This window comes from Eumetopias jubatus, unplaced genomic scaffold (assembly GCF_037043125.1).
Source record: "Eumetopias jubatus isolate StellerSeaLion01/CBP00866 unplaced genomic scaffold, mEumJub1_p1.0 scaffold_7, whole genome shotgun sequence".
Taxonomy (NCBI): domain Eukaryota; kingdom Metazoa; phylum Chordata; class Mammalia; order Carnivora; family Otariidae; genus Eumetopias; species Eumetopias jubatus.
The window spans coordinates 70,870,745-70,898,456 of record NW_028274813.1 but is presented as its reverse complement, the minus strand read 5'-3'; the positions used below and the strand labels follow the sequence as shown (position 1 = coordinate 70,898,456).

Here is a 27,712-nt window from a genome sequence, read left to right as displayed (position 1 = left end):
GAAAAAAGTATGACCTTGCTTTGCCAGTCACAGTAACACGTCTCTTCTTGCGACCCATCAGTGGGTTCTCCATAAGCCCACCACAAAGGAAGCTGAGAAGGAGGGGCCTGTGGTCGCTTGTTCTGGTAATGTGTTAAACAGACGTCACATTTTAAAAATTATTTTGGCATGTCAGAGAAATCCACCCCCATCAGAGCCAAGGCTTTTCTGCATGGTGAAACTTTACATATGACCCTCCACCTTCATTAAAAGCAATGAATGAATAGAAAGCCCACACTGAGGAGGAAACATTTCAAAGAAGAATCATCCAGGGGTAATGATGGAATTTCTTCATGGGGGCCTATATTCCACACCATTCATTCAAGGGGCCCCAAGGAGAACCCACGTGTATAGATTCAACTTCTACCTCCAGCCTGATGACCCTTAAATCTAGAGCTCCTGCCCAGACTTCTCTCCCCAGCTTGAGACTGGTAATCCTAACTGATTTCTAGAACCTTCCCCTGGATGCCCTGTGGGCACATCAAACTCAGGGGTCCAAAACTGGACTAATTATTTCTACTTCCTCTCCAGAATCTTTTTGAAAACCCCAGTATTCTCAGATTTAACTTTCACAAACTACTCCAAAATGACCCTGAAATTCCTTGTTTTTGTTTGTTTTTTTTTTTTTAATTGGGGCAAAATTCACTTAACAGTAACCATGAACTATTTTAAAGTATACTATTTAATGGCACTTAGTACATTCACAGTGTTGCGTCACCATCACTTCTACCTAGTTCCAAGACATTTCCATCACCCCCAAAACAAAATACACACATTAAGCAGTCACTCTCCATCTCCCCTTTCCCCAGGCCCTGGAAAACACTAGTCTCTGTTTCATCTCTATTCCGTATGTTGAACGTAAATGGAATCCTGCAATCTGTGTCAGCAGAACGTTTTCAGGGTTTACCCATGTTGTAGCATCAGTGTCTTTTTGTGGCTGAATAATGTTGCACTATATGGATCGGCCACATTTTGTTTGTCCATTCATTAGTTGACGGACATTTGGGTTGTTTCCACTTTTTGGCTATTGTGTGTAGTGCTGCCATGAATATTCATGTACCAGTATTTGTTTGAATTCTTGTTTTCTATTTCCTGACATATACCTAGCACCAGGATTGCTGGGTCAGAGGGTAGTTCTATATGACTTGTTGAGCAACTGCAAAACGGTTTCCTGCAGGGGGCCACGCCATTTGACATTCACACCTTATCCTTTGCATTCCTATAGCAACGTACAGAGTTCTGATCTCTCTATATCCTTGCCAACACTTCCCCCACCACCTTTTAAAAAATGGTAACCATCCTAGTGGTTGTGAAGTAGTATTTCATTGTGGTTTTGATTTGAGTTTCCCTCATGACTAAGGATGCAGAATGTCTTTTCAGGTGCTTGTTTGCCGTTTGTATATCCTTTCTGGAGACATGTTTATTCCCCTCCTCTGTTCACTTTTTATAATGTCCCTGACTTTTTATTGAAACTGGGGTTTGAATCTCAGGCTGAGAGCTTGGTGTGTGGGGCAGTCAGTGGGCTGGGTGCCCGGCAACTGTAGCAGGGGGAGCTGTCTCTTCAGGACTTGTTTCCTTATACTTTTTTCCAATGGGGAGATATACAGAAAACTGATCAGGGCTCTCGTGAATCTTTTGTCTTGGTCAAGGGCACTATAATCCACACAGTCATCCAAGTTAAGACTTTGCTGTGATCCTCCCCTCCTCCCCCTCCTTGGCTGCCCTTGATGCTCAGTTACCATGGCTCTTCTGTTATCAGCAAGAGCCAAACGCGGAGCTCAACTTTAGAAACAATACTGAAGTTTATGGCGATGTAGTCTTGGAAACTGACCTTAATTATGGTTTCATTTTACATTAATACTTGCATTTCCCCTTTATTTCTAATTCTTCATTTAAAAATTTTGTCACGTGGCACAAAATTTTGTGAGCTGCCTCAAACTGGCTCTCTTAAATCCAAGGTGAAAGTAAAAGTTAAAAAAAGTCTTACACCATCTAACTCCTATATTATTCTGTAAAAACAAAGCGACTTTTATCATTTGCTAAATACTCATGAAAAAGGTGCTTATTTTAGTAATGTAGAAATTGCTCACAACAAGCAAACACGTAAAAAGAGTAAAATAAAAATCGTATATAAATTTACCACTCAGTCCTGTTAATATTTCATCAAGTATCTTTGCAGTTTTATCTATCTATCTGTCTACACTATTTGTTTTTAAAAAAATGGGGCTATATTGTAAATCTTTTCTATAACCTATAATTTTCATCTAACAATGTATCATGACCATTTTCTTTCATGGTTCACTAGACTTCCATGGATGTAAGTTTTTAAATATTACATGCATTAAGTATCACTGGAATAGCCTGTTAAAATAAAGATTCCAAGTCCTATTCCCGGAGATTCTGATTCCATAATCTGGACCTGTGCCCAGAAATCTGTATTTTTAACAAGCCCCTGGCTAATCCTGATGTGGGCTCCTCTTTGACAGTTTGAGAATCACCTTTTTACACCAATAATTGTAACTCTTGCCCAATTTTCCATTGTGGGGATACACCATTATTTATTCAACCAATTATTTATTTCGGAACAGTTAAATTATTTGCATTTTCCCCACTGTTTTATTAACATACCTGCTATAAATATCCGTATCCCTACAATTTTGCCCTCATGACTGAATGTTTCTTGATTATACTCAAACTGGGGGGTTTGTAAAAATGATGGTGCTTGATGAATGCTCCTTTAATTGCTGAATGGAAGACTGGAAGCATCGAGGCTAGAGAGAGCCTCTCAAGATGCCATATTGGGATGAGGGACAGTTGAGAGGAGGGAGGCTCTCCTACTCAGGCAGCTGAGTGTGTGAGGGAGTGAGATTCGACTTCCATCCACTGGAGGCTAGAAGCCAAACAGGGTCATACACCTGGGCCCGGCCAACAAGGTGTTCGACTTCTCCAGAAACCAGAAGAGGGACGAAAGCCATCCTTTTTATCGAGTGCTTCAGGTGACCCATCAGTCTCGGATCAAAGGAGAAGGGGTAATGCAGGGAGAGGGAGGACAGGGAGACAGCACAGGGTGCCCGCCCCAGCTCGGCCTGTGGAAGAGAGGGCTCCAGAGCGCCAAGTGAAAGCATTCTTTTCCCTAAATCTCTCGGAGAGACACTGAGGCACAAGCAAAATTGCTGTGCTGCTGGGATGTCAAGACCTAAGACTAGAACCGAGGAAAGAGGCAAGAGGTTTTGGCACCACCGAGGCGTGTGACTTGGTCAGGTTGGGTGTTTTTAGAACTTCAAGGAAAACCCAGCGTCCTTTGGTCTCAATGGCCTGCATTCATTCCTGGGGTGTTAGAGGAGGTGATGCTTACGGACGGCACTGTAGTTTTGCAGGCTGCGTCGGGCTGCGTGGGGAAGAGGAAGACAACCCCAGGAAAGAGGACGGTCGGAGCTCTGTGGATTAGCAAAGGACTTGTTTGTGAGCATTTGTGATGCACGTCCTTTTAGGGGCTTCCAGGAAACTATGGGGCAGGAGGGGAAGGGTGAGGACATGAGCCAGGTACTCGGAACCTGAAAGTTCTATGTCAGAAACCGGCAAAATACAGGTAACTCATGGGCCAGAGCTACACAGGCAGGGCCCAGGTACGAGGCCAGGGAGTGGAGGCCGTGCTTGGAAAGGATTGCTCATCTCTGTGTGGTGTGTGTGACCACAGAAGTGGGCGGCGGAAAGAGCACCTACTGAATCACTTATCAGAAGCCCCCATAAGGTGACCAGAATACGGAGGGTATTTCTAAGAAAACGCAGCCTCTTATCTCATTTTGAGGTGAGGGCAGCTAATTTTCCCCTCCACCCCCATTCCCACTGCTCCCCACACTGGGCACACTGAGGGTGGATTCTTACCCCTGCTGTTGAATCAGTTCTAGTGAAGTCCACTCCCTAGAGCTTCTGCTTCAGGTCAGAGTGTGAATGTGGGTGAGGGGAGGGGAATCTGGGGCTGAGGGCACTGCTGAGGGGGTGGGTGTCCCTGTAGCATAAAGAGATGTAAAGGGAGCTTATGAGCATATGGAGTAACTTGGGGTGGAAGGAGGGGGACAGGTGCAGTGAGGAAAGCAAACAGCCTCTAAGCATCTAAAGCTCGAGAGAGTCCAGAACTGGATGTGGTGGCTTCCTGTTTGACATCTCACACAGCCCTGCAAAGAGCAGCTGTGTTTGCCAGGCAGGTTAAGATTGCCACAAGTGTCTGCCGTTAATTAATTTATAAATTAATTGGGGGGAGACCCGCCATCTTTAAAACCCTGCAACATTGAGCAATGTTTTTGTATTCAAGGAAGAGAAACCTGACTTAGAGCAATGCAGACAGTGAAGGCTTATGTCTCCCTATGCCGAACGGTCTGGAGCTGCCGAACGGTCCAGGGCTGTGGCAGTGACTGCCCAGTGCTTCTTGTTAAGTGTCTTTGACTTCTATCTGTACATGTTGAGCTTATGCTCAACCTTATGCTTATTGCTTCCTTGTTACAAAACAGTTGTAGCTACTCCGGGCATCACATCTGTTTTCCTTCAGGAAAAAGGAAAATGAAGAGGAGAAAGCCAAACAAATGAACAAACAAACAAAAACTATCCCAGACATTCGTTTACCTCTTGTTGGCCAGAACTTCCTCAAAATTTATGCCTTTCTGGGACGCCTGGGTGGCTCAGTCAGTTAAGCGTCTGCCTTTGGCTCAGGTCGTGATCCCAGGGTCCTGGGATCGAGCCCCACATCGGGCTCCCTGCTCCGAGGAAAGCCTGCTTCTCCCTCTGCCTCCCACTCCCCCCTGCTTGTGTTCTCTCTCTCTGTCAAATAAATAAATAAAATATTAAAAGAAAAAAAATGTTGCCTTTCTGCAAGAAAACTTAGCAAAACACATTTCCATCCTCTCCCCAAATTTTGGGTTTTGTTAGCAAAACAAGAAGGTGGAGAATAGATTTCATAAAGGTAACTTATGATCTTTCATAAAGATCATAAGATCTGCTACACCATCCATCAATGTTGTATATTTCTTGAATTTATTCAGTCTTCCTTTATGTTCCTCATAAACTTTTTATTATGTTCATGTGCACATGTTTAACATGTTAGATTTACTCCTAGGAACCCTATACTTGTATTGCTGTTATCACTTAAAAAATACATATTCTGATTGGTTGTATAGGAATTGATTTTTGTGTATTGATCTTATTGAGTCTAATTAGTTATAATACTTTTTTTTAAAGATTTTATTTATTTATTTGAGAGAGAGAGAATGAGAGAGGGAGAGGGAGAATGTGAGAGGGGGGAGGGTCAGCGGGAGAAGCAGACTCCCCGCTGAGCTGGGAGCCCGATGTGGTACTCGATCCTGGGACTCCAGGATCATGACCTGAGCCAAAGGCAGTCGCCCAACCAACTGAGCCACCCAGGTGCCCAGTTATAATACTTTGTAGATTCTCTTGGGTCGTCTGTATTGACAGAGACAGTCACATCATCTGTGAAAATCGACTATTTCATCTCCTTTTCCAATCCTTATAACATTTACTCCCTTTTGTTAACTTATTGCTAGGTTAGGACTGGTAGCATAAATACAATGTTGATTTAAAGGGATGCTGGAAAGGTAAGAGTACAGCATTAAGATATTTGCTGTTTTTTGTTAGTTGTTAGTGCCTGCAGGAGGGGTGTTTTATTTTAGGATAGTGGCAGTGGAGAGGAACACAAGTGACTAGATTATGTTTAGGAAATAGCGTCAAAAGCACCTGGTGATTGACTGCACTTGTAGGCTGAGGCAGGGGAAGGAGCCAATTTCAAAAAGAAATACTTTATTTTGACATCATTTCAAGATTTCAGAAAAGCTGCAAGAATGATACAAAGAATTACTAAATAGCCTTCGCCAAGGTTCTACATGTCAACATGTTACTACATTTGCTTTTCTCTGCCTCTCTCATTGAAGTGAAACTTGCAGATATATTGTCTTTTTACACCGAAATACTTTGGTGTGTTTTCCCAAAGGAAGAAACTCTCTTTTAAGGACACGGTACCATTATTAAAATCAGAAGTTAATATGGCTATGATGCTGTTACATAATCTACAGAACTTATTTATATTTCTCCAGTTGTTCTAATACTGTTCTTTATAACAAACCAAGATCATATGTAACATTTTCTCCTGTCACTCTTTAATCTCCTTTACTTATTTATTTAAGTAGGCTCCACACCCAACATGGAGCCCAATGCAGGGCTTGAACTCATGATCGCAAGATCAAGACCTGAGCTGAGACCAAGAGTCAGATGCTTAACCAACCGAACCACCCAGGTGCCCCTAGTTTCCTTTAATTCAGAACAACTTCTGAGTCTTTATATTTCATAACCTTGACATTTTTAAGAGTACAGGCCAGTTATTTTGTAAAATGGCCCCCAATTTGGGTTTGATGATTTCTCACGATTGGATCCATGTGATGGACTTTGGGCAGGGAGATCATAGAAGTGATGTTGAGCTGTATTCCTGTGTCACATCAGGAGGCACTTGTTGTCAATCAGTCCCATTACTGGTAATGTCACATTTGATCTTTAGGTTAAAGTCATACCTGCCAAAGTAAAATAGTAAGTTTTCTATTTTAATTAATAAGTAATACTACTGTAATTAATAAGTATCTCTGGGGAGACCCTTTGAAAGTGCATAATATTCTGTTCCTCCTCAAATGTTCACCTACTAGTAGTGACAGTTCTTGCCTACAAGCATTATTGTGAGGATGGACTTAACAGGAATTACCAGTGAATTGGAAGTACAACGTGGGGGAAGATCACGTGGGGAAGAATCACTCAAGAGTGATTCTCTAGGGTTTGGATCTGAGTAACTAAGAGATGGTGGTGCCAAAGGGGGAGAGTGGAGGGAGGAACAGGTAAGGGAGGGAGAAGATGAGTCAAAAGTTCTGTTTTGCACAGTTGCATGTGTTATGTCTTTTGGACATATACGGAGAGTTTGGGCGGGCCAGTTGGAGCATTGAGGAAAGGTCATCCTTGGTCGAGATGGCCATCTCCAGCTATTTGGGGCTGAAATGAGATAAGACACATGGACACACCTGGGGCTTTCTAAAGGGCTGTGTGTGCACAAGGGGTAAATGACTAGATGCTTCCCCTTGGTTGCTGTATCAAATATGCTTGTTACGATTTTAGTAACTAAAACTCTCTTCTCATATTCTAATTGATCTTCTATTCAATAAATTGCATAATCCAAGTTTTAAGAATGTACATTTCTCTTGAAACTCACTATTATTTTTAAAATAAAATTATGTCTTCTACTAATCATTTTATTTTCCCTGTATTGCTCCCTCCTGTGGGAGAAAAAAAAATTGCTCTGGACAGCCTTGCTGGGACAGTAAGTGAATCCAGTCTGGACACCAGAGGGCGCCATGCAGACCGTCAGTGCCCGCAGGAAACCAAAAAAGTAGCAATTGAGAGTTGCCAGATTCCTTGCCTTTTCTCTACCCCTTAATTCCTAAATCAGGGATCCTGGGATCTGATCCCCACAGTACTTCTATTCTCAATAAACTGTACATGAACTGGAAGGGCATTTGGTTGTGGGGAAGGGGGCAGGCTGCCCTGCCTCTTGACAAAAAAGATAATTGCCGCGAGGGGTCCCGCTCAGAGCTGATGAAATGTGTATGAAATTTTCCTCCCCCAGGCTGCTAGCCCTCTGAGTCACCGAGTCACTGGGAGAGTGTTCTATAGAAGGGGGAGAGGGAGATGAAAAAGCTACATCATCACCTCTTCCCTGTAGTGCTTTCCCAAGCTCTTAAAATTTTCAGCTTCTCTCCTTAGTCATTTTTCCTCTCTAATGTTTTGTTTCAGAATTAGCTTGAAGACTTCTGTTTTTTTTTTCTCTTTAACTAGCATTTTGCTTATCCTATAATTTATTGTGCTCTGGAGGATTTATGCTCTATAAGTAAATAAAGGTATTATTTTTATGTAGCTCTATTCAGAGCGTTAGTTGAAGGAGAAGTGACATTTTTCTTTATTTGCTTAGAAATGTATTGCAGAAAAAAAAAAAAAGAAATGTATTGCAGTCACCATAGCTTTCCTCCAGCCTTGGATTAATGGCATAATTAATTCACACTGGGCAACTGAGATGGAATGAGTTTGAACTTGGCATGAATTAATATACTAAAATATGCCTCCTGTTCTCTCTCATTGCCTAATTAATTCTGAATTATGAAATTCCCTTTGAGCTTCCCAAGAAGCATGGTCACTGGATTTTGGTGCAATTATTCTTCCTTGCAATAAAAAAAATCAAGTGATTTGATAATTATGGGCTGTTTGAAAAGAGAATGTTCATTTGAACATCTTGGGAGGGAGAGCGCCAACATAACAGAGCTTTCTAGAGGTTTTATAATGAAGAACCTGCACATGATGCATGTATAGGAGTCCCAAAGGAGACTGAACTTGGCGTGAACCAGCTTTACCATGAGGGAAGATAGAAGGCTTAGGAGCATTACCCCAGGTCTTTCTGCCCATCTTGTACTTCAGTGTCTGAAATTTCCACTCTGAAAGCCATGCCTTTTGATTAGGACACCATCTTCAGAGGTTCCCAGTTAAATAAGAATGCGTTGCCCTTGGAGAAAACATGATCATCCATCTGTGCAGTGGGAAAGAACTTGCCATTCTATGACCAACCTGCCCAAACCCTTGCTAGCTGCCCCTTTAAGGGAGGTAGAGTCACTACTGTGAATTATTGGAATTCAAGACATTAACTGGAACTTAGTAGGTAATGGATGGAATGTTGTGACATAAAAGACGCAAACAGAGTCCCTTCAACCCTTGCTCTCTCTTCCATTCTATGGGGATGTGTAAGTGGATTCAAGACCACTCTCTTCAGTTGACTTTCTTCCTAAAGTTTTCTAGAGAGGTTAAAATTCTAAGAACTGGATCCAAGACTTGAAGGAGAAGCCTGAGCTGTAGAGTCTTAGTCAACCATTATTAGGACTTTGAACTGGAGCATTAAGCACTCAAACAACCATTCACAGCATTTAATTATTTGTTATTCCTTGTCTGTGGCTCCCTTAGGATCCTCAGAGAATTGGGGGGAAGAGAACAATTGGCATTGTAGGATTTTAATATTTTTTTTTGGATTCCTGGTGATGGTACAATTAAACGATATCAATATAAAAACTCCAATAGAAAATCTGGCAATATTCATCACTCATCTGAGCATCAGTTAGTTTATCATATTACCTTGAAATGACCACTGTGTAGTGGGTTTTTCTCATCAACATGTATGCATTCTGTATTATCTCTCATCTGGAAAACAAAACAGAACTTCCTAAACCCCTCAGCTTGCTCCATGCCTCTGTCCCCCTTTATGGAAAATTTATTTAAAAATGCCATTTGTACTTTTTGCCTCCCCATTCTCACCACAGATTCTCTCCAATTTTTGCCAATTTGTTGCCCAATAATTCATTGAGATCATTTTTGCCAAGGTCATCAATATTCTCTCTCTTGCTAAATTTGATGTCATTTCTGTGTCTTTTTTGTACCTGTATCCTCAGGTGTATTTGGCATCATGGACTATGTTCTTTTTCATAGAGCACTTAAAAAAAGACTTGTCTTCTAGGCTAGCTCTCTCCTGATTTTCCTCTGATATCTTTGTCCATGGATTTTTAGTCTGTTTTCCTGAACTCTCCTCTTCCCAGGACTTAGTCTTTTTCTTTATCTATTCTTATTCCCTAAGTGATGTCATTGGGTACTGGGCCTTAAATACACTGCCGATATACTGATGCCCCTTGTACTATCAATTCCTGCTGCAGTAGCAAATTACTCCAATGTCCCAATGCCTTGCAATAAACATGTGTTTCTTGTTAATGGTACAGAAATGCTGCAGGTGAGCTATGGCTCTGCCTAACTTGGCGGGACCAGTGTGACTTCTCATTCTAGACTCAGTAGCCCTTTTCTGGACTATGTTGCACTTATGGTGGAGGGCAGAGCAAGAGGGTGCAATACGAACCATCAAATCACATTTAAACTTTTTGCTCAGCCATGCACTTGCCCTCCCATCTCATTGACCAAATCATATCCTTATGTAAATTTGTGAAGTGGACACATGTTTTCCCTCCAAAGGGTGCACAGATGACTCACATGACAGAAAATTAGTGAAATGTCTGGTCAGCATTGCGTAGAGATGTCCAGTAAGCAACTCAGATTTATTACGTCTCAAACAAAACTCCCGAGTCCTCCATCCACCCCAACCTGGTTGTGTTGTCTTCTCAGTAAACACCATCACTGTTCTCCCAGGTGATCAGGTCCTAACCTTCAAGTTTTCTTTGAGTCCTTTTTTCCCCCTTCATAGGCTATGCAAGAGCAGACTCTGCTGGTTCTACCTTCAGTATATATCCCAACATGTAACTGCCACCAGCACTATTATCCCAACAGTTTCCCAACTGGTTTCCCTGCTTCTTCTTGCCTCCCTACTATAAATGCCTCACACAGCAGACAGAGGGATCTTTGAAGAATACAAATTATATCTCACTGGTCCTCTACCCTGAGCCCTCCAGGGCCCTAGTTTCTATACAGCCACCAGCTTTCTACATGGCCAAGTCAATAGTTGGCTCAGACTGACAGGAAGATCAGTCTCAGATACTCAGACACATGTGTAAATCAAACTACATTTACTTATCTAAAAAAATTAGAGGAAAGAAGTCCCTACACTCAGGCCACATGGCAAAGGTATCAGCAATATTTTCCTGGACAGGTGGCAATTGCAAGCTTTTAGACCCCAAAATGCCTCATCAACTGGCCAACATTTGCAGAAAGCAATGTCTGAGTGAATGGTGGTCATATCAGAGCTTTTGGACGCTCCTCACATTCCAGATCTACCCTATGAGGCTGCAAGAGTATCTGCTGGTCTAGACCACGGGAGAGTCCAACCTCATTGGAGCCAGGGACACTCAAAGTCATTTAATATACAAGATCACCACAGAGAGTAGTCAATACCATACATTCAGGCATAAATACAGTGCTCATGTAGAACCACCAACCTTCGCCCCACTAACACAGCTGATCCAAGTGACTCCTGGACTTGACGGTGTGTAACTAGGGTCTGTTACCCGGGACTCCCTGGGAGTTATGCTAATTGGCCTTCAATGTGGCTCTAAGTCCTCTCCTGAAGCCCCCCGTCATCCTCCAAATAAAACTCCAAGTCCTGAAAGTGGCCTCAAGACGCGAGGCCACACATTTAAGCCTGGTCGTGTTGCCTCCAATATACTAAAGCAGTGGTTTCTGAAATGGGGGTGTGTGTATCCCAGGGGAAGATGAGATGAAACTCTGGGGTCTGGCAGGAACATTAAAATGCCTATTTCTGCTCTTTTATAAACTTATGTGACTCTAATTTCTGTTTTGTGTAGGTTTTGTAATGTATTCAATTATATAGTGTACCACTGGTTCACACATATTTTATTACTAAATAAATATTCACAGATATGGCATGTGTGCTCCAAAAATGTTTGGAGGCCCCTTAACTAGATTGCTCTCCATTTCTGAGAGGTCCTGAGCAGGATGGGGGTACGGGGTGTCCATGGCGGTGAGGAACACGGAAGGAAGTGGAAGGGTGTTAACTGTTGACACCTGCAGCTGGAGTCTCGGGGTGGGGCTAACATGGAAGGGTCAGTGTTCTCAGCTGTATGCCCGGCGAGACAGCCCCATTCACCATCCCCACAGCAAATGGCGGACTGAATTCGTTTCTGAACAGCATTGGACACATCACTGATGGAGGCAAAAACCTCTAAGGAAGTGTTTCTCCTCCAAATTCAGGAGAGGGCCAGGCTGGGAACGACTTCCTAGTTCCTCCCGCCTACCCTCGAGCTTTCACTCGTGCTTACACATGCAGAGTACACTCACACGCAGATACACACTGCCACACTTCCAGAATGTGAGAGATTAAAGAAATGATCTAGCCTAGTTCTTTCATTCTGTAGGTTAGAGCTGGGAAGCACAGCTCGTTTGTGGCAGGACCGGGACTAGGTCTTCCTGATCTGACTTCCAGGCCCAGGGCTTCCCAGACTTCCAGGGAAGCCTCACTTAGGCCCATTTTCTTACAGGGCAGACTTAACCCTGAAGGCTGGTCCCATTCTCACAATACTGGGTCTTCGGAGTATTGGAACCCTGGGGACCCTCAATAAGCAGGGTGCCTGTAGGTGCATTGTCCACTTTCCCTTCATTTCAATATGATGTGATCCTCAAACGTGTGAAATATGTCTCAGAAACGCCAAATGGCTCTGTGGCCTTTACTTCCATACCTTCTCATCAGTTCTCCCCACCCAGCCCTCCAGGCGGCAGCTCCTTGCTGCCTACCAGAGCAGGAGCCCAAGCAAGTACTGGAAGCTTAATTGATCTGGATGTTTGGAATCAAACTTCATTAGCTCAAATTACTTCAGTTTGCCTAATTTGTTTCTCTATGTGAGCTCTGATAAGCTTGGTTTAATATCTTCTAAACTGTGGTGTTTATCATCATCAATGCCTACTCAAATTACTCCTGCAGAGTAATGGACCAGGAGAAAAATGGTTTAAAAGGTGTAGCTATTTTGTATTTTTATACGAGCGCACAGAATGTGGAGTGCTAGTCACTAGATCAGCTCATTTATTTCCGTAGGACAACTCTACATTTTTAAAAATGGAACTTAGCCAGAAAAATCCCTTCAATTATTAAGATTCAAGCATAACTTGTTTAAGTGTTTTAAGTCCCATAAACTTCAAGATTTTTTTTTCTATTTATAAACAGGGATAAATCCACTGTTTTTTAAAAATTTTTTATTGTTATGTTAATCATCCTACATTACATCATTAGTTTTTGATGTAGTGTTCCATGATTCATTGTTTGTGCATAACACCCAGTGCTCTACGCAGAATGTGCCCTCTTTAATACCCATCACCAGGCTAACCCATCCCCCCACCCCCTCCCCTCTAGAACCCTCAGTTTGTTTTTCAGAGTCCATCGTCTCTCATGGTTCGTCTCCCCTCCGACTTACTCCCCTTCATTCTTCCGCTCCTGCTATCTTCTTTTTTTTTTTCTTAACATATATTGCATTATTTGTTTCAGAAGTACAGATTTGTGATTCAACAGTCTCGCACAATTCGCAGCGCTCACCATAGCACATACCCTCCCCGGTGTCTATCACCCAGCCACCCCATCCCTCCCACCCCCCACCACTCCAGCAACCCTCAGTTTGTTTCCTGAGATTAAGAATTCCTCATATCAGTGAGGTCATATGATACATGTCTTTCTCTGATTGACTTATTTCACTCAGCATAACACCCTCCAGTTCCATCCACGTCGTTGCAAATGGTAAGAGCTCATTCCTTTTGATGGCTGCATAATATTCCATTGTGTATATATACCACATCTTCTTTATCCATTCATCTGTCGATGGACATCTTGGCTCTTTCCACAGTTTGGCTATTGTGGACATTGCTGCTCTAAACATTGGGATGCACGTACCCCTTCGGATCCCTACATTTGTATCTTTGCGGTAAATACCCAGTAGTGCAATTGCTGGATCGTATGGTAGCTCTATTTTCAACTGTTTCAGGTACCTCCATACTGTTTTCCAGAGTGGTTGCACCAGCTTGCAATCCCACCAACAGTGTAGGAGGGTTCCCCTTTCTCCACATCCCCGCCAACATCTGTCGTTTCCTGACTTGTTAATTTTCGCCATTCTGACTGGTGTGAGGTGGTATCCCATGGAGGTTTTGATTTGGATTTCCCTGATGCTGAGTGATGTTGAGCACTTTTTCATGTGTCTGTTGGCCATTTGGATGTCTTCTTTGGAAAAATGTCTGTTCATGTCTTCTGCCCATTTCTTGATTGGATCATTTATTCTTTGGGTGTTGAGTTTGATAAGTTCTTTATAGATTTTGGATACTAGCCCTTTACCTGATATGTCATTTGCAAATATTTTCTCCCATTCTGTCAGTTGTCTTTTGGTTTTGTTGACTGTTTCTTTTGCTGTGCAAAAGCTTTTTATCTTGATGAAATCCCAATAGTTCATTTTTGTCCTTGCTTCCCTTGCCTTTGGCGATGTGTCTAGGAAGAAGCTGCTGCGGCTGAGGTCGAAGAGGTTGCTGCCTGTGTTGTCCTTTAGGATTTTGATGGACTCTTGTCTCACGTTTAGGTCTTTCAACCATTTGGAGTCTATTTTTGTGTGTGGTGTAAGGAAATGGTCCAGTTTCATTCTTCTGCATGTGGCTGTCCAATTTTCCCAACACCATTTGTTGAAGAGACTGTCTTTTTTCCATTGGACATTCTTTCCTGCTTTGTCAAAGATGAGTTGACCATAGAGTTGAGGGTCCATTTCTGGGCTCTCTATTCTGTTCCATTGATCTATGTGTCTGTTTTTGTGCCAGTACCATACTGTCTTGATGATGACAGCTTTGTAATAGAGCTGGAAGTCTGGAATTGTGATGCCGCCAGCTTTGCTTTTCTTTTCAACATTCCTCTGGCTATTTGGAGTCTCTTTTGGTTCCATACAAATTTTAGGATTATTTGTTCCATTTCTTTGAAAAAAGTGGATGGTATTTTGATGGGGATTGCATTGAATGTGTAGATTGCTCTAGGTAGCATTGACATCTTCACAATGTTTGTTCTTCCAATCCATGAGCATGGAACGTTTTTCCATTTCTTTGTGTCTTCTTCAATTTCTTTCATTAGTATTTTATAGTTTTCTGAGTACAGATCTTTTGCCTCTTTGGTTAAATTTATTCCTAGGTATCTTATGGTTTTGGGTGCAATTGTAAATGGGATCGACTCCTTGATTTGTCTCTCTTCTGTCTTGTTGTTGGTGTATAGGAATGCCACTGATTTCTGTGCATTGATTTTATATCCTGCCACTCTACTGAATTCCTGTATGAGTTCTAGCAGTTTTGGGGTGGAGTCTTTTGGGTTTTCCACATACAGTATCATATCATCTGCAAAGAGTGAGAGTTTGACTTCCTCCTTGCCGATTTGGATGCCTTTGATTTCTTTTTGTTGTCTGATTGCTGTGGCTAGGACTTCTAATACTATGTTGAATAGCAGTGGTGATAGTGGACATCCCTGTCGCGTTCCTGACCTTAGGGGGAAAACTCTCAGCTTTTCCCCATTGAGAATGATATTGGCTGTAGGTTTTTCATAGATGGCTTTTATGATATTGAGGTATGTACCCTCTATCCCTATACTCTGAAGAGTTTTGATCAAGAAAGGATGCTGTACTTTGTCAAATGCTTTTTCTACATCTATTGAGAGGATCCTATGATTCTTGTTCTTTCTTTTGTTAATGTATTGTATCACGTTGATTGATTTGCGGATGTTGAACCAACCTTGCAGCCCAGGGATAAATCCCACTTGATCATGGTGAAAAATCCTTTTAATGTGCTGTTGGATCCTATTGGCTAGTATTTTGGTGAGAATTTTTGCATCCATGTTCATCAAGGATATTGGTCTGTAATTCTCCTTTTTGATGGGGTCTTTGTCTGGTTTTGGGATCAAGGTAATGGTGGCCTCATAAAGCGAGTTTGGAAGTTTTCCTCCCATTTCGATTTTTTGGAACAGTTTCTGGAGAATAGGTATTAATTCTTCTTTAAATGTTTGGTAGAATTCCCCTGGGAAGCCATCTGGCCCTGGGCTTTTGTTTGTTGGGAGATTTTTGATGACTGCTTCAATTTCCTTAGGGGTTATAGGTCTGTTCAGGTTTTCTATTTCTTCCTGGTTCAATTTTGGTAGTTGATACATCTCTAGGAATGCACCCATTTCTTCCAGGTTATCTAATTTGCTGGTATAGAGTTGCTCATAATATGTTCTTATAATTGTTTGTATGTCTTTGGTGTTGGTTGTGATCTCTCCTCTTTCATTCATGATTTTGTTGATTTGGGTCATTTTTCTTTTTGATAAGACGGGCCAGGGGTTTATCAATCTTGTTAATTCTTTCAAAGAACCAGCTCCTAGTTTCATTGATCTGTTCTACTGTTCTTTTGGTTTCTATTTCATTGATTTCTGCTCTGATCTTTATTATTTCTCTTCTCCTGCTGGGTTTAAGCTTTATTTGCTGTTCTTTCTCCAGCTCCTTTAGGTGTAGTGTTAGGGTGTGTATTTGAGACCTTTCTTATTTCTTGAGAAAAGCTTGTATTGCTATATACTTTCCTCTCAGGACTGCCTTTTCTGTATCCCAAAGATTTTGAACAGTTGTATTTTCATTTTCATTGGTTTCCATGAATCTTTTTAATTCTTCTTTAATTTCCTGGTTGACCCATTCCTTCTCTAGTAGGATGCTCTTTAGCCTCCGTGTATTTGAGTTCTTTCCGACCTTCCTCTTGTGATTGAGTTCTAGTTTCAAAGCACTGTGGTCTGAAAATATGCAGGGAATAATCCCAGTCTTTTGGTACTGGTTGAGACCTGATTTGTGACATAGGATGTGATCAATTCTGGAGAATGTTCCATGGGCACTAGAGAAGAATGTGTATTCCGTTGCTTTGGGATGGAGTGTTCTGAATATGTCTGTGAAGTCCATTTGGTCCAGTGTTTCATTTAAAGTCTTTATTTCCTTGTTGATCTTTTGCTTAGATGATCTGTCCATTTCAGTCAGGGGGGTGTTAAAGTCCCCCACTATTATTGTATTGTTGTCAATGTGTTTCTTTGCTTTTGTTATTAATTGCCTCATATAATTGGCTGCTCTCATGTTAGGGGCATAGATATTTACAATTGTTAGATCTTCTTGTTGGATAGACCCTTTAAGTAGGTTATAGTGTCCTTCTTCATCTCTTATTACAGTCTTTGTTTTAAAATCTAATTAGTCTGATATAAGGATTGCCACCCCAGCTTTCTTTTGGTGTCCATTAGCATGGTAAATGGTTTTCCACCCCCTCACTTTCAATCTGGGGGTGTCTTTGGGTCTAAAATGAGTCTCTTGCAGACAGCATATTGATGGGTCTTGTTTTTTAATCCAATCTGATAGCCTGTGTCTTTTGATTGGGGCATTGAGCCTGTTTACATTCAGGGTAACTATTGAAAGATATGAATTTAGTGCCATTTTATTGCCTGTAAGGTGACTGTTACTGTATATTGTCTGTGTTCCTTTCTGATCTATGCTGCTTTTAGGGTCTCTCTTTGCTTAGAGGGCCCCTTTCAATATTTCTTGGAGGGCTGGTTTTGTGTTTGCAAATTCCTTTAGTTTTTGTTTGTCCTGGAAGCTTTTTATCTCTCCTTCAATTTTCAATGGCAGCCTAGCTGGATATAGTATTCTTGGCTGCATATTTTTCTCATTTAGTGCTGCTCTGAAGATATCATGCCAGTCCTTTCTGGCCTGCCAGGTCTCTGTGGATATGTCTGTTATCAGTCTAATGTTTCTACCATTGTAGGTTACATATCTCTTCTCTCTGAGACTCGTAAGTTTTACTATTAGATGTCGGGATGTTGACCTATTTTTATTGATTTTGAGAGGGGTTCTCTGTACCTCCTGGATTTTGATGCCTGTTTCCTTCCCCACATTAGGGAAGTTCTCTGCTATAATTTGCTCCAATATACCTTCTGCCCCTCTCTCTCTTTCTTCTTCTTCTGGGATCCCAATTATTCTAATGTTGTTTCGTCTTATCATATCACTTATCTCTTGAATTCTGCCCTCGTGATCCTGTAGTTGTTTGTCTCTCTGTTTCTCAGCCTCTTTATTTTCCATCATTTGGTCTTCTATATCGCTGATTCTCTCTTCTGCCTCATTTATCCTAGCAGTTAGTGCCCCCATTTTTGATTGCACCTCATTAATAGTTTTTTTGATTTAGACTTGGTTAGATTTTAGTTCTTTTATTTCTCCAGAAAGGGTTTCTCTAATAACTTCCACACTTTTTTCAAGCCCAGCTAGTATCTTTAAAGTCATGATTCTGAACTCTAGGTCTGACATCGTACTAATGTCCATATTGAGTAGGTCCCTGGCAGACGGTACTACCTCTTGTTCTTTTTGCTGAGGTGATTTTTTTCTTCTTGTCATTTTGTCCAGAGGAGAATAGATGAATGAGAGAACAAAATGCTAACAGGTTAACAATGTCCCCAGCAAATATACTGTATACAAATCAGAAAAGACCTGAAACCAGGGGAAAAGAAAGAGAAAGAAAGAAAAAAAGAAAGAGAAAAAAAAGAAAAAGAAAAAGATAAAAACAAAAAAAAAGAACAAAACAAAAAGAAACAGAATATGATCAAATATGATCAGGCTAGTGCATAGATCAGTGCCACACACTAGATTTTGGGCGTATTTTGGTCTGTTAGAAGAATGTGCCTCCTAAAATTTTAAAGGAAGAAAGACTTATATATGTACAAAATAAGGGTTGATACAATGAAGGGATGGAAGATGAGTGTAAAGATGAAAATTATAAAAGATTTTATAAAAGGAATTGATAAGATAAGAAGCTGTTTGAAAAAAGAAAGAAGATTAAAAAAAAGAAAAGAAAAAAAGGGAGAGAATGTGATCAGGCAGGAGACTAGAACAAAGCCGTACACTAGTGATTTAGGGTATATTTTGATCCATTAGAAGAAATTGTATCTCAAAATTTTAAAGAGAGAACAACTTATATATACATATATATGCCAAAAATAAGGGTAACTACTATGAAGGGATAAAGTATGACTCTAAAAATGAAAAATAAAAAATATTTTTTTTAGGGCGCCTGGGTGGCTCAGTTGGTTAAGCGACTGCCTTCGGCTCAGGTCATGATCCTGGAGTCCCGGGATCGAGTCCCGCATCGGGCTCCCTGCTCAGCGGGGAGTCTGCTTCTCCCTCTTCCCCTCTTCCCTTTCATGCTCTCTATCTCTCATTCTCTCTCAAATAAATAAATAAAATCTTAAAAAAAAAAGAAATACTATATTTGGCAACTAGTTTGGTCCCTCACTACCAAAAAAAATATATATATATTTTTTAAAAAAGGGATTGATAAGATGTTGGTTGAAAAAGAGAAAAAGAAAAATTCAAAAAAAAAAACCAGCTAAAAAGATATTAACTTTGAAAAACTAATGAATCATGGTAAAAAAGCCATGAATTCTATGTGCAGTATTCCCCTAGAGCTGGAGTTCTCCCGTTCTCCTTGATCGGTAAACTTGGTCTTGGCTTGCTGGCTGTTCGTGGTGATCTTCTGGGGGAGGGGCCTGTTGCAGTGGTTCCCAAATGTCTTTGCCGGAGGCGGAATTGCCCCGCCCTTGTCGGTCCGGGCTAAGCAAGCTGCTGAAAGTTTGCTCTCAGGAGCTTTTGTTCCCTGCAAGCTCTCGGTACAGCTTTGGAGGACCAGGGTGAAAATGGTGGCCTCCCAATCTCCACCCGGAGGAGCTGAGAACTCGGGGCCCCGCTCCTCAGTGCACCCCCAGAGAAAAGCTGTCAGTCACTCCCATGGTCCCCAGTCTCTGGCTGCACTCCATGCTCACCCGGCCTGTGACCGAGTGTTTCTATCTCTGGCACCCGACCCCATGTGGAGTCTCCAAACCCAGCAGATCCCTGCGGTGCGTTCCCGCGCCGCTCCTCCCAGGGGAGGAAGGGGAGTCTCCCCGGATCTGCCACTTGTTGGGTCCCTGTTGGAGGAGCAGTGGCCCGACTGGGCCGCGGATCACAGTTTATGGCAACCCCGAGCTGAGAGCCCGCGCCTCAGCTCTGTCTCTGCAGCCGGCTTCCCTGCTCTGATACCTGGGAGCTCTGCCGCACTCAGGTACCCCTGGTCTTTCTGTGAGCCCGAGGGTCCTGAGACCACACTGTCCCACAAGGGTTCCACCCTCAGCTTAGCCACTGGAGCGACGTCCCTCAGCGGAGCCGACTTCTAAAAGTTCCGATTTTGTGCTCCGCGGCTCTAGCACTTGCCAGAAGCGGCCGATGGAGGCCCCCTCCCCCGCCGTCTATCCTTCTGATTATCGCCTCACCTCGGATTCACTTCTCCACACGTCCTACCTTCCAGTAAGTGGTCGCTTTTCTGTTCAGAGAGTTGTTGCTATTCTTCCCTTCGATCTCCTGTTGAGTTCATAGGTGTTAAAAATGGTTTGATCCCTATTCAGCTGAATTCCTAAAACCAGACAAAATCCAGGTCTCCTCCTCCGCCATCTTGCCAGTTATTCAAATCCACTGTTTTTGTTTTTCTTCCAATCTTTTAGAGGCTTTTGACTAACCTGTGTGTGTTTATGTGTTTGCAAATACACATATTTGCATCTGGGGACAAAATATTCACCTGAAAAGAGGCGTGTCTCCTTAGGAACGGCTATTGATCCATACCCAGTGCCGAGAAACTTTTAGCATTATTGAAAGTCCTGTTGAGTCTCTGGAAGGAACAGATAGTAATGGTTGCTTCCAAGAAAGGGCACTGGGAAGGAGACTTCTTTCTAGAATACCCATTTTTATTTATTTATTTATTTATTTATTTATTTATTTATTTGACAGAGAGAGAGAGATAGCGAGAGAGGGAACACAAGCAGGGGGAGTGGGAGAGGGAGAAGCAAGCTTCCCACGGAGCAGGGAGCCCGATGCGGGGCTCAATCCCAGGACCCTGGGATCATGACCTGAGCTGAAGGCAGACGCCCAACGACTGAGCCACCCAGGTGCCCCTAGAATACCCATTTATACGTGGGTAACTGCACATATAAGCTTTTCCAAAAATTAAAAACAAAAACTCTTGTCAGTAACAACAATCCCAAATAATCAGTTGCCCCCAGTACGAAGGCTTGTTAAGTGTGCTACATAGAGAACTTCTATTTTATGTAACCAAAACCAAGAGTCGGACGCTTCACCGACTGCCTCACCCAGGCACCTTTAGCACTGTGGGGACTTCTAAGCAGAGCATCAGATGTTGTCTGCATCCTGCACCCATCAGTGCTGGCATGTTTCCCTGCACTTACTGAGATGGCTGTTGGTTTAGTAGAGTCCTGGCTGCCCTCGTTCCTAAGAAGCAGGATGTGTGGTGAGGGCTGCCCTGGCCCATGTCTTTTGTAAACATTCCCTGTCTTCAAGTTTGATAGTTTCCTCTTTATTTGACAATCAGCGGTTAGTTCTCATCCACATTTACTGTCTGTAGGTTTTGAAAGTGGTGACAGATACATAGGTAACCAACGTATAGAACTTGTTTGGTGAATCTTCATCCTTGTTCCATTTTGTGGACAACTGCACATACCGGATACGGTATGGAACATTCCTTATTCCTTTGGCCCAGACAACTTTGTTGAGCCTGGTGTCAATGCGCCCATCTGGAGTTCTCGTCTCCTTCATGGCAGATTTCCAGATCTCTTGGAGTGCCCGAGGGGCACACCTCTTGAAACCCACTCCATGGATGCCCTTGTGAATGTTGATGGTGTGTTCTGTGGTCGCTACCTCATTGATGGCAGAACGGCGCTTCTTCTTGCCACTCTTCTTTGTGGGAGCCATGCTGCCAGGCCCTGGTTGGAAAGTGCACTTAAACAATTTTTAAGCGTATGACTCAGTGGCACGGTTTTCCACAGGCTGCACCATGGTGCATTCCCATCAGCAATGCATGAAGGCCAATGTTTTAACTTTTATACAGACAGTAAATCCCTGTTGCTCTCCCTGCAAGGCAGGCAAACACTGATAAGCCTGCCTGGTGGAGGCAACTTCAAATGACAGTCTCTAGTCTGTGGGTGCTTGCTTGCCTGTCAGGTGGCTGCTCGGAGGAGCCCAGAGCCCCGTTCTAATCTGGCTTCTGTTTAGCCCTCGCAACTGGTCTGCTGGTCATGCCTATTTATGCCTGACCTCCAGCCTCTGATACTGTTTGAGTTCTAGTCCCAGACATCTCGAAGCCTCAATGCAAATGAATTGATAAACATAGACACTTGGAGAGGAGACCTATTCTAGCTCTGCACACAAATCTCTACTTGGGTTCAGCTGGGAAAACCTTTTAAAAACATCTTTCACGCAGATCGGCCGATGGCTCTAAATCAATCGGCAGAACAATTCAGTGAGAAACAACTAGTTAGGAGATGGTCACTAGCGGTGTTAGTGGCGGGTACTGAGATGGGATGAAATGAGCAAGATTTATTAGGGACGTGGCCGAGGGGAAGGTGGGAGGGGGCCATGAGGGGCTGTGAGAGGCAGCGGGAGGTGCAGGTCTCACTCCAGGGAGGGAGGGGAAAGGAAAATTGGGTGGAACCATCCTAGACCCCTGTGCAGCTGAAGGAAGTCTGGCGGGGCTGTTGGGAGTCATTGGTCAAAGTCAGAGGGGCCCGCATCTCCCTGGAATGGACCTGCCTCAGTGTCCCTGCTCTGCCCTGTCTTTGGCCGCGGGCAGCCCAGGGCAGGCGTGGCCTCAGCAGAGCAGGCGGAGGGCCACTGAGCAGCCGCTGGGCTGTGGTCGGAGCTCTGAGAGGCGCAGTGGCAGCCAAAGGATCGAGCGGGTTTCCAGGAGCGCATGTGTAGAATGGTTCCTTGGAGATTTGTGAGAAACACATTTGGCAAGGAGGATCTTTTGCCGTTTCCTGTCAGAGGTCCTCCCTCCTGGACATTCGTGCTGGGCAACTGCCCCATCTTTTAAGATGCCTGGGGCCTGGGGTCAGCTGTGTGTGAACCTTCTTGATGAGGATGGGAGTTTGCAACTACACCAGCCTCCGCAGATGATCCCTCGCACCGTTTCTACCAAGTGCCTGTTCTGTTGAGGGTGCTGTGGCGACTATGAGATCACTCCATTCTGATCGTGTCATTTACCCAAGGGCTCAAGGGGCAGGGGCAGAACTGGAAAGCAGAGCTCCTGACTCCCAGTCCAGGTGTCATTCAGTATCCCTGGATGATATTTCATTTCCTCCTTCCTTTCTCACTGTTTGGGGTGGTTTGCTCCCCTGAAGACTTCAACCTGCCTTGCGACTTCACCCCAGGACCCATGGGTGTCTAGGAAGAGTGCTTGCCCGATGTGGTGGGAGGACTCTGTCTACACCATGTCATCTCTTCTTGGTCCCTGTTTGCTCCTTGTTAGACTCCTCACCCGTTTCTCCTTGGCCCCACCGTCCTTTCTCGGTTCCAAACATGTACCTTGGCTGCATCGCTGCTGTTGCATTGGGCTGTCCTCCCTTGCCCCAGAGCCCCACTGGGCGGGTCAACCGGGAGCCTCAAGTCATTCATTTTTTATTTGAGAACGATGTTAAATTATGATGGGAATGAAAGCGGAATGGGGTCAGATATTGCCCATGGGATGCTCCTTTCTGGTTGCTGTCATTTCTTCCAAAGGAAGGAGACAAATTCTTCCACACTTGTAGAGGTCTTACAAATGTTCCTCCTGAGGGGCCAGGCGATCCTGAAGGTGTTTGCAGGACGCAGCAGAAAGGGAAGACGTCTAACTGTGTGTTGGTGTGTGTGTTTCTGAGTGCGTATTTGAAGCCACTTTGCAAAATTGGATCACAAAAGTTGTGTGAGAAGTCCCAGGCAGGGTTTCTGGGATAGTCCATATGAAAGGGGAAAAGAAAAATCCTTCCTTGAACTCAAAGAATGAGCTTTAAAAAATTTACCTCAATTTACTAGATGCTTGCCATTGGGTAGCTAGAACCTGGTCTAAATTTTATCCCAACTTGGCACCGACAGATTGCTCTGCCCTCTGGCTATGATTATATCTTGGCTAATGATAAAGGGGGTCATTATGTTGAATTTTCCCATGGCTTCATGTTTGCGGTGGTTTTGAGCACTTCCTTCCGAGTGGTAAAAGATGACTGGTTGCAGGTGCTAGAACTCTCCTTCCCCTCCCCCTGTGGCAGCAATAACAGCTGTGGAATAAGCCTGACATCACACACCCTGCTAGGAGATGCCACCATGTTCAAACAAAACCCACCCAAGTTGGAGGCCTTTGATTCTGGAAAGTAACTACCTATTTGACAAACCAGAAAGGGAGGTAAGCCGTTTGACTTAAAAAAAAGTAACAGTGGGTATCAGGGTCTTTGTCACCAAGCTCTTGCCTCTTGAATGATATTGTTCCCACGCCTGAGATCAACTAACCCATGAGACAACTGAAGGTTGCCTTGACCTTCACTGCATTATAACATCAGATAGAACCCAGTGAGGCCCAAAGATGAGCAAATATAGCACGAAGCCTGCAGAGCCCACCTGATGCCCTGAAAACACTTTTTTTTTTAAGGGAGGGAGGGGAGAGGGAGAGAATCTCAAGTAGATTCTATGTCCAGTGCAGAGACTGACACAGGACTCAATCCCAGGACCCGAGATCATGACCTGAGCTGAAACCAAGTCAGACACTTACCTGACCGAACCACCCAGGTGCCCCCTGAAAACACTTTTTTGAAAGAATCCTTCATTGTGAAGCTTCTCCAAGAAATTTCATCTGCTCCATTTCTTAATAAATTACCCTGTACTTTTTTAGTGGACAATGGGGACAATATTTACTTGATTTGAATAAATGACTAGCAACATGCATAAGGAAGCTTCTCTTCAAAGTGCATCAATTGATTAATGACTTGGGCAAGAATCACTTCATGGCTCTTTGATGCATTATTAGTCATTTTGTAATAATGGCTTTTTGTCACTTTAAAATGCAATTTTCTTTATAACTCAGTTATGGTCCCGTGTGTTTGGCAAGGTTAGCTGGTGAGTATGTGACTGTACTCACTGTGTGATCATCTTGTGACTTTGGCTTTGCAGGAAAAATTTACAAAACTTTTTGACGGCGTGTCCTTGACGAGTAGTGCCCAGGGATGCACAGAACTATAGAGCTGGGGGAGACCTTAGATCTTTTCCCGCCCAAATCCCTAATGCTGTAGAAGAGGACCCTGAGGTACAGAGGTGACATTAGGGCTACCCTCCCCAAATCAGCCTGAGTTTCTCAGACACCTCTGCTGTGCCTTGTACTGTGGCTAAGTGCTGGGGAAACAGGTGGTTTTGGTTTCCGGCTTACCCTCTAGCTGGGGAATGAAAGCTGGTAGGTGCAAACATTTAAAGATAGCATATGGCAATATATCAAATGTAAGCAAGGATGGCCCAGGCTAATGTAATTGGCTGTGCTTTCCCGCCATGCTTCACATCACGGTCAGTCTGGTGGTCCAGTTGGAAATGGAGCAAGGGCTGAGGCAGAGCAGAACGGTGAGAGCATCCTCCTGGGGTACAGCATAGAGCTGGCCACCCACATCTTCAGTCTAGGTCGTGTATGACAGAACTGGCGCAGGATCCGAGGACAGATCATCCAGCTTAGAACCATGGTGACAGTAAGGTCAGGAAAGCCTGAGGCTCCTTTGGCACGGGACTTCCTTTCTCCTCACTCTGGCAGCGTCTTTCTGATGGGGGGTGGTGGTGATACAGCGTGGGAGTTAGGAACACAGGCTCCAGAGCCAGATGGACTCGGACAGGAGCCCCAGCCCTGCCACCTTGTCGTGGTATGACTTTGAGTAAGTTATCTCACTTGTAAGCTTCATTTCTTTATCTGCAAAGTGAAAATAATAATTAGTAACTGCCTCATAAAATTTTGTGAAGATCAATTGAGATAATGCATGAACGCAAAGCACACAGCACAGTGTCTGACATAGAGCTACGCTTATTATAAGGATCTATTATTAATATACCCAAATCAACTATGCTGTTAGCACAGTTGCCGATAGCAACGAGAGAGAGAGAGAGAGAGAGAGAGAGAGAGAGAGAGAACATGTGTGTATGCTTCCGTATACTGTGCTCTGCTATTTTAGCCATCAAGGAGAGAGCTGGATTATGGAATCCAATTGGTTGTACAATGAATAGTTCTTTAAATGGCCAAACAACAAATGGTGTTAAGGTGGAAACACAAGGAACATTTCATTTGTAAGTGGTCCTGTAAATCGTTATGAGCTTACCATTTTTTTTTTTTCACTAGGCACAACGGAAAACTACATTTCCCAGATGACCTCACAGGTAGGTCCAGATCATGTGACAGGTTTCTGGCCAATAAGATGTGGGAGGGAGGATGTACTCCACTTCCAAGTAGAACAAAAAGCTGACTGAGTGATTTCCTTCTCTCTCCACTTTCTTTTTCCATAGTCACATGTTCCAGATGGCAAAACTATTGAATGGAAAGGACATGTATCCCTAAGTCACTGCTTGTAATAGAGCCAAGGAGGGGAGTTGCCTAAACTTTACTGAACGTCCCATGAGCAAGAATAAATTTTCATTATGTTAAGGCTCCGAGATTTGGGGAATATTGTAAAAATTAGTTGTGATTGTGTTTACTTACAAACTGGCCAACTGGAACTATTTGAATGCAAAAAAATGTAAAGATAACAAACATGTTCACACCCAAACCATTCAAAAGCCATGCTTAATAACAACCAGTTTTATTAACAAAATGTACAAGCCATATTTAACTTGGCAAAAAATTAATATATTGCTGGGTTGGTTTTTTTTTTTAAAGATTTTATTCATTATTTGAGAGAGCACACAGAGGGAGAGTGAGTGGAGCTCCCGATGTGGGGCTTGACGATCCCAGGACCCTGAGATCATGACCTGAGCTGAAGGCAGAAGCTTAACAGACTGAGCCACCCAGCGGCCCCTGGGTTGTTCCTTTTTGAATGGTCTGTTATGCAAAAAGAATTAAAAAAAATAGTGCCCCAAAAGGTGGCATTCTGACTTAGGTCTGAGAACAGGATATACTTTAGTTTTGTCAGAAAATGTGCTTCATCATATGCAGATGAGTGGAAAAAAATTATGTTTCCAAAGAGTACAGATTGATTCCACAGAAAAAAATTACAATGTCAATAGTGATGTCTCTCACGGTGGTGGGGTTGATAGCCAAGTAATTCTTCTCCATATGCCTTATTATATTTTCTAAATCTTCTACAATAAGCATGTATAACTTGTAAACAAAAAGATAAAAAGCCATTTAAAAAGTATTCTTTAAAATTTATTATTTTAAGTCCTTCATCCTTTTACACATCAATAACCCCTGAAATTACTAGAAAAGGAAAAACAAAACAGGAACAAAACAGATTATTCACATAATAGATTTTGGCAGTCAAACACTTGAAATACAGAGATTTGAAAGGCATAGGCTCTAGTGAGCCAACCACGTCACTACTGCAAATTTTGGGGAGAAAACACACACATGAGCTAGTGGTGCTGGGGGGGATGTTCAAAAGGATCTTAAGCTGAAACAACAGAAAAACCAGAACCTTGGCTGGAAATACTTATGTTTGCTTTGGAGAAGCGACAATGAGAAAAGGTTCGCAATAAGAAAGACACTTCTGGGATGCCTGGGTGGCTCAGTCAGTTAAGTGTCTGCCTTCAGCTCAGGTCATGATCTTAGGGTCCTGGGACTGAGTCCTGGGCTCCTTGCTCAGTGGGGAGTCTGCTTCTCCCTCTGCCTGCCGCAGAGGGAGAAGCTTGGGTTCTCTTGCTTGGGTTCTCTCTCTCTCTCTCTCTCACAAATAAATAAAAAAAAATAAGAAAGACACTTCTGGAGTCATTTCTTTAAGAGCCCTGTAGTGGGTGTCTTTTGAAGGGTCAGCCCACTCTTCCTGTCCACCACCCCGTCTCTTCACCTGGTCTGCCCCTATGTCCGTGTTGTGGAGGGTAGTCAGTGAGGTGGCGGCTCCTCCATCTTCCTTAGATTCTGATAAAATTAAGATGGGAGATCAGAAGACATCAGATACTTTATTCAGCATTCCTCAATACTTTCCCTTTCCACATTCAGTTTCATGAGCCCTTGCAATACTGCCCCCTTTGATTATAGAAATCATAGACATAGGATTAGA

At 43.1% G+C, this 27,712-nt stretch overlaps 1 long non-coding RNA gene across 1 annotated transcript in view; it reads left to right on the top strand.

Moving 5' to 3' along the window:
• LOC148163914 (uncharacterized) overlaps positions 1 to 27,712 on the top strand; it is a 114,634-nt gene extending 86,922 nt beyond the window's left edge. Inside the window, exons 3-4 of the long non-coding RNA XR_015768520.1 lie at positions 25,840 to 25,877; positions 26,004 to 27,712. This is a non-coding gene — a long non-coding RNA (uncharacterized LOC148163914). The remainder of the gene's footprint in view (positions 1 to 25,839; positions 25,878 to 26,003) is intronic.